This window comes from Octopus bimaculoides, chromosome 6 (genome assembly GCF_001194135.2).
Source record: "Octopus bimaculoides isolate UCB-OBI-ISO-001 chromosome 6, ASM119413v2, whole genome shotgun sequence".
Classification (NCBI taxonomy): Eukaryota; Metazoa; Mollusca; class Cephalopoda; order Octopoda; family Octopodidae; genus Octopus; species Octopus bimaculoides.
The window spans coordinates 21,816,147-21,824,533 of record NC_068986.1 but is presented as its reverse complement, the minus strand read 5'-3'; the positions used below and the strand labels follow the sequence as shown (position 1 = coordinate 21,824,533).

General features: G+C 35.3%; 1 protein-coding gene across 3 annotated transcripts in view; it reads right to left on the bottom strand.

The window, feature by feature from the left end:
* The window catches only part of LOC106875138 (protein Njmu-R1), a 30,503-nt gene that overhangs the window by 8,025 nt on the left and 14,091 nt on the right, over nucleotides 1–8,387 (bottom strand). The window lies entirely within an intron of this gene.

Sequence of the window (8,387 nt, the reverse complement as noted above, 5' to 3'; positions counted from 1 at the left end):
AATAATAATAATAATAATAATAATAATCCTTTGTACTATAGGCACAAAGCTTGAAATTTGGGGGAAGGGGATAGTCAATTACATCAACCCCAGTGTGTAACTGGTACTCATTTTATCAACCCCGAAAGGATGAAAGGCATAGCTGACCTTGGTGGAATTTGAACTCAGAATGTAAAGCCAGATGAAATACTGCTAAGCATTTTGCCCAGCATCTTAACGATTTTGCCTGTTTGCTACCTTAACAATAATGATGATGCTGATGATGATAATGGTTTCAAATTTTGCCACAAGGGCAACAGTTTTGGGGTAGGGGATGAGTCGATAACATCAACCTCAGTGTTCAACTGGTACTTATTTTCTCGACCCCAAAAGATGAAAGGCAAAGTCAACCCTGGGTGGAATTTAAACTCAGAATGTAAAGATGGTCAAAATGCCACTAAACATTTTGCCCAGCATGCCAACGATTCTTCCAGCTTGCCTCCTTCAGCAATAATAATTTCTAGCATTGCTACAGTGTGACAAACTTTATCATAAAATGAAGTCGATTAAATCAATTCCAGTTCTTAACATGCCCTCATTATATTGTCCTTGAAATGAGACAGTGATGATAATAATAATAATAATAACAATAATAATAATAATCCTTTCTACTGGAAGCAGAAGGCCTCAAATTTGGGAGAAGGGATTAGGTTGATTACATTGACCCCCAATGCATAACTGGTACTTATCTAATCGACCCCAAAAGGATGAACGGCAAAGTCGACCCCAGCAGAATTTGAAGTGATAATAATAATAATAATTATAGAAATAATAATAAAAATAAATATTTTCAAATTTTGGCACAGAGCCAGCAATTATCGAAACGATAGGCAATTACATCAGTTCAAATATGTACTTAATGACCATAAAAGGTGAAGTTGACCCCAGTGGAATTTGAATTCAGAAGGTACAGATGGACGATTTACCATTAGGCATTTTGTCCAGCATACTAACATGCCAACTTGCCACCTTACAGAGTCATACAATAAGAAAACGATGTCATTGCATGTAGTAAGGCTTAGTTATATCTCACAGATAGGCCTCCATCTTGGTCTCTTAAAATATGAAGCAGATCATTAAAAAATATTCTTACATACTCATAGATTCTTTTACATTCAAATCAAATGTTTGAGTCATATATGAATGATATTGTACAATATTTACTGTTTTACCATACATCATCCTGTAATGCACCTCAGCACATCATCAGTGATGTTTCCTAGGGTCATTAGGTGATTTGGGTCTTTCAACATCAGACACCCTCACCCAGGAGACCTGGGCCAGGATTGACCAAGTCCGAGCCTGTGGTCCAGTTAGTACCGCCCCTTCCAGAGCTCATACCTCCCGATTCTCAGTCGCCTTGAAGGCAACCTCTGCTGCCTCTACAACCAGTTTAATGACCCTTTGCTTACTGGCCCCTGTGATACCCAGCATGTTATAATCTCTGCAGAGGGGCTGGCTTGTGAACCTTCTAGGTCTTATCTCAATGGGGGTCACACTTCGCTTGCCACCCATTACTTTGGCATAGTTCCATTAACTCTGAATCTTTCCTCCTTTTATTCTCATTTGCCTCCTCGATGTGGTCCTCCCAGGGAAGGGAGAGTTCTAACAAAAATCACCTGCTTAAAAAGTGAATCTAAAAAGGAAAATAAATATAACTGGTTGAAAAAAAAAAAATTATTGTTAATTATAATTTACATACGATTATTCCAGCTTAAATGCAAATATTTATGAGAGTTAAAAAGTTATCAAAAATATATAAAAAGTTTAATATAACCAACATAAGTCATTTGATGCAATTTTAAAAAAATAATACAAGCAAATTTGAAAATAAATTTTAAAATAGCTACAAGCAATTTTCTTGCATTTACAAAAAAAGAAGTAATTAACCAAAGCAACTGATGATGATGTTGCTTTTACAAAAGTAATTTTGTATTAAAGACTCAATGATTTTTTTTTTTTAAAGCGAATTAGATTATGGATAAATGAAAAATATCAGGGTTACTAAATGTACTAATGTCAGTAGATATTCTATGCTTTAAAGCAGAGGTTCCCAACCTTATTTTGCTTGTGGACTCCCTGAGAGCTATCTTATCATGTGTGGACCCCATATAAGCACATGTAAATTATTGAAATAAAATATTTGTTTGTAGGTTAGTAAAAACTAACAATGAAACAATTTTGTTATATTCATGACATAAATTCCAAATACAAATGTTGAAAATTTCAATAAATACAGGTATCTCTCCTAGTAAACAAAATTTATATTTGGACCCACAAATTACAATTTTTCACTTGTGGACCACCTTAAAGCTTTTGTGGACCCTGCGGGGAGGCGGGGTTTCATGTGGACACCAGCTGAGAACCCTTGCTTTAAAGCAAATCTAATTAGTATTTATGAAGGCAAAAAGCAAGTACGGTAATTTGCAATTAGACTAGACATGAGATGGTTATTAGCAGTTAAGTTCACCTTGCTGTATGCTTCATTCTTGTTAAATTAAATAATGTGTAGTATGCCAAATGAGAATGTTTCAGATTTGTACTGGTCAAAATTTATGACTTAAAATATGGCCTCTAAAACATTATCTTTTTATGAGTTATGATAGGGGCCTAAAGTGAAGTGGAAAAAAATGTAATATATATATATAGTAAGAAAAAAAAGGGAGGTAATTCAACTAAAAACAATTTGACCCCTTAGCAATAAAAACAGTGATTTTACAACATTTCTAACATATGCCACCAGTTCTAAATATAACTTACTTATATCTCTATGAATAAGTTAGTAGTTTATATTTTTTTAATTAGCTTCTTAAAGTTCTGTTTAAAATCTAAAAAACTATTTGAATAAACACAAATACAGAAAAATGAGAGGCAACAAAGAAGTCCCTTCATGCTTGAAATAGCAGCCAAAACTCTCTCACATTATGCTTTAAAAATTAAGGAAGGACTTATTAGATAATGAAGTCTGAGAACCCCCCCCCCCAATATAACCCCTTCTAGGTTATCTTGTTCTAAATACACAAAAATCAAACTCTACAATGAAGTCTCAGTGACCTGAAGGATTATGGTACATCATCATTGTGTGTGTGTGTGTGTGTGTGTGTGTGTGTGTGTACATATGTATGTAGCTAGTCCTATTGGAATTTTTTGCTTTAGTATTCCGAGAGAAAAACCATCAGGATAATTTCAAAGACTTTTACAGAAAATAAGATGTTTTTGGTGTGTGTGTGTGGGGGGGGGGGTACTAATTATTTTTAATTATAGAGAATTGTACCGTCATTACTTCCTATAGAAATAGAAAAGTAACATTCAGTTTAGAAAATATTATATCTTGATATGATGTGTAGTTTATGAGGAAAACATAAATAAATGTTGGTTTTAATGATTAAAAAACTCCGTTTTGAAAGTATGCAATGGAAAATGAGATAAAATTCTATTTGTTCAGCAAATATGAAGCATTCTCATACATTAATTAGTAGAAATATAACGAAGAGATTTAAATAATGAGATACTAAAGTAAAATAATGAAGGAAACGGTAGTGGTGGTGGTAGTGGTAAGAGAATGAAAGTTGATAGTGATGAATATATCAACTGAATGAATTCAATGGCAAATAAAATGCCATGCTATAAGGAAAAGACAGTGTTTGTGTGTATATTGGGGAGTGGAATTATGAATACAAGTTGTCAGTGAGTGTAAGATAAAATGTTATAATGGATGTGCCAAAGGTATGGAACAGAAGGGGCTGTGAGAAGATTGATAATATTACATCTCTTTCACTTTTAGTTTAAGGTCCTGTGCTTCCCTCCCCTACCCCTTCTCCCTTCATGATCAAAGAATCAAGCAAAATCCCCCACTGAAAGCCTCTAAACTCCAGCTAGGTTTAGAGTTTAGTATAGAAATCAACTGTAGTAAGTGAGTTTTGCTACCAAATCCTCCTTTCAGATCAGTCTTAAATAACACACACACACACACACAATGCAGTAGTGTAGATCAATTTCAGCTGATTTTTACCAATTGGCTTTGTGCCATTCAGAAAGCCCCCATGGGATACAGTCTGCCCACAACTGTTCTAAATGATAGGGGCTCTATTCCCCATAGCTACATGAATGAGGCATGTTGAATATAGTGTCCTATCCAACAGTGAAACACCTGAAGTAGATATAAATTCAGGAACTGCAAAACCTTGCTACCTAGTTTGTTTCATCTATAGTCGTTAGAAGTAACGAAACTAGAAATCTGCTACACTAATTTCACATTAGTAGTCAGCATTAAGAATATTACTTAGTTAATCCTGTATAGAATGTATTTGTAAAAATACATTTTCCAGTATCCAGTATTATGGGACTACATAAAAAAAAAAAAAGAGTAAAACTGTAAAAGGAACGAAGGAAAAAAGCCTAGAACTTTGGATTTGATAGAGTTATACAAACCAAGATTAAAAAAAGAATTCTCCAAAATGATGTCCCCTGCTAAAGCTTTGGTTTATCAGGAGAATCATTTATGCCTGCATATTAAAGTGATTTGAATAAGACGGTGGAAAATGTAAGAATCATGTTTAAGCTGTTAATAAAATGTTAGTATTTTAAATATACTGTTAGTAATTTTATTAAGAGTGTAACTGTAAGTGGAAAGCATTTAGAGTTTATTAGATAACACAACTAATGACTTGATAAAGAAAATGAAGTAAGAAATTACAGAGAAAATAAAGATTTGTAAATTAAATAGATGACAAATTTGCTTATCAGCTGCTTGGCCTTAAGCAGTTGAGCATGTCCCTTGGTGGATGACGATATGTGCATCTCTGATCACAAGCAGTAAAGGGGAAGCATCATAGCCATGTATTGAGAGGGATTCTTCGGGTTTGAATAATTCACCCCAGGAAACATGGGTGTTTCGTTCATCATCCTTAGACAACTCTTATTCAGGGACCTTTTGAATGGGATGGGCTACTCAACCTGAAGAAAATTCTAACTGGGCTCCACCTGCAAAGTCATGCACTACTTATCATTTTGATATGAGGTCACCATGGTGCACACATATTGGTTGTGATGCATGTGCCTAGTGCAACATTATCAGACAGGTAGTCGTGGCCGGTATACTGGGCTTTGTATATTTGTATCCCAGCATCACTTTGATGGCAAATGCTGCTCTCTTACTCAATAATAATAATAATAATAATAATAATAATAATAAAATCTTTTTCCTATAAGCAGAAGGCTTGAAATTTTGGGGAAAAAAGGTGCTAGTTTATTATATCGACCCCGGTAGCCGATTGATACCTATTTTATCAGCCCCAAAAGAAAGAAAGGTAAAGTTGATCTTGGCAGAATTTGAACTCAGAATGGGTGGGGTAAAGGATTGGTCAATTACAATTGACCCAAGTACTTGACTGGTATCTTATTTCATCAACCCTGGACGGATAAAAGGTTAAGTTGATCTTGGCAGCATTTGAACTTAGAATGTATAGAACCAGAAGAAATGCTGCTAAGCACTGTGTCTAATGTGCTAACAATTCTGCCACTCACCACCTTAATAATCATAACAATATTTTCCTGTATTTGCCACAGGGGCGTCAGATGAGGGGGACATTACAAGGATAGTTTACAATTCGTATGAGGGTTTACACAAGAGGTAAAGAAAAGGGGAAGGTGAGAGTAAAATGAGGTAAAAGTATACAGAATATGTGAACAAATAAATGTTGTAGTCCTCCAGATATAGAATCTCCAATTATGGCATAATAATAATAATAATAATAATAATAATAATAATAATAATAATAATAATAATAATAGAAGAAAGAAAAATAAACATCTATGATTTGAAGAAGGAAATACGAAGGTTGTGGTCAATGAAGAGAGTAGACGTGATACCAATAGTGATTGGCGCATTTGGAAGTATCAGCACTCAACTTCCAGCATGGCTGAAAAAGATTGGTGCAAGTGTGAAGGTAGAACACCTACAAAAATCAGCATTGCTTGGAACTGCAAGAGTTCTCTGCAGGGTTCTTGAAGCATGACCAGTAAACAAGTGTCACCTTAGTCTGCTGGCTGTGGGCAGCTGGCACTTTCCATCAAACCCAGCAAAATAAGCCGTGGGGGTTTCGAGGTATCATATAATAATAACATAGGTTCCAAATTTTGGCACAAGGCCAGCAATTTTGGAGGCGAAGGTAAGTCGATTACATTAACCCCAGTGATCAACTAATGGGTCTATCAGCTTCAAATTTTGACCCAAGGTCAGCAATTTTAGGAGAGATATTTAAGTGATTATACTGACTCCAGTACTTGACAGCCAAAAGGAATTTAGTGGAATTTGAACTCAGAACATAAAGAGCCACATGAAATACTATTGAGTATTTTGTTCAGTGTGCTACCATTTCTGCTAACTCAATAATAATAATAATAATAATAAAAATAATATAATGATTTCAAATTATGGCACAAAGCCAGCAAGTTCATCCCGAAACGATGAAAGGCAAAGTTGACCTCGGCGGAATTTGAACTCCCAATGTACAGATGTATGAAATACCACTAAGCATTTCGCTCGGTGTGCTAACAATTCTGCTAGCTTGCTGCCTTAGTAATAATAATGATCCTTTCTATTAAAGGCACAAGGCCTGGAATTTTGGGAGAGGGGACTAGTCGAGTACATCGACCCCCAGTGTTTCACTGGTACTTAATTTATCAACCCTGAAAGGATGAAAGGCAAAGTCGACCTTGGCAGAATTTGAACTCAGAACATAGTGACGCTAAGCATTTTGCCTGGCATACTAATGATTCTGCCAGCTCGGCGCCCTAATAATAATGATAATAATAATAATAAGGTAATATGAAGGCAGGGAGAGAGGGAGAGAGAGAAGGAAAGTGAGAAAGGAAAAGTGAAGGAGGAAAAAGAGAATGTGTAGGAACTTCTGAACTGCGATTATATTTTGTTGGGAGAATTGAAATGAAATAGAGAAAATAATTAAATAAAAGTTAAAGAATGCAGCATACATGATGAGTTGGATTAGTCTACAAAAATATTGGGGATCTATGCCACTCACCACTCATATTAAAGAATTACAACTGAGGTTTTCTATTCACACAATTGAAAAGAAAAAGAGAAACCCAGATGCAGTTCTCTCCCCTTAAGGAGAATATTCACCCTCTGTCTTACCTCATAGTAATTGCTCTCTCCCTTACACGCTCACTCCATAAATAACTGAAAGTAGCTGTAGCCGTAGTTCCCAGTCAAATAACCACATGTATGTTAAATTGCAGCAATAATATAAAATATGTGTCTCCAGAAAACTGAAATGTGACCCAGAATCGTATATTAGTTCCCAATTTGGGGTAGTGATCCTCATGAACATCCAAGACAGCGCAACTTGAAGAAAGCTAACTGATTGACTGGCAAGAAGGTATTCACTAACATATGCTGTCTCTTCTCTCAGTATTTTATACGACCATTTCTACCATTACCTCTAATCCTTAAACTAGTTATTTTGCATACTACATACACCCCTAACTTTTCTCTGACATACTTGTCTTTATTCTTCACATCACCTATTCTGTCTTTCACCTCCTTCACTGAGCTAATCACTATTCCCAGCTCTTCCTACCCAGATGTGAAGAGTATTCTTGCCACAATAAAACTAGGCAGATGTCACTAAAAGAAAATTAAACAAGTCTTAAGACGCAAAGGTTATTTTTCTTCAAATCTAAACCAGAAAAAAACTAAGTGTACTACATTTATTCAAAAATATTAATAATGGATTCCAGTCAAGAGTTTTTTCCTAATGGAATTTTGTTGCTGCCAACTGCAAAGTTTCAAAGAATGGCTATTAGACTTGTGACTTGATTTAACAGAAGTTGTTTACAATAAACCGAATAATCATGTTTTATTCACTACATCCATCTAATCTAGCAATTAAATCACACACATACACACAAATATCTTGTTGACACTTTAACCTGAGATAAGCTTCATTATTTAAAATTAAAACGTTGATTATAAAATATAGGAGTTTCATCATCACTACTATATATATATATATGGGACTATATATATATTGCGAATGTATATATATATATATATATAAGTAGCACTCTGTCGGTTACGACAAGGGGTCCCAGCTGATCCGATCAGCAGAACAACCTGCTTGTGAAATTAACATGCAAGTGGCTGAGCACTCCACAGGCACGTGTACCCATAACGTAGTTCTCAGGGAGATTCAGCGTGACACAGAGTGTGACAAGTCTGGCCCTTTGAAATATAGGTACTGCTCATTTTTGACAGCTGAGTGGCCTGGAGCAAAATGAAATAAAGTGTCTTGCTCAAGGACACAATGCATCGCCGGGAATTGAAC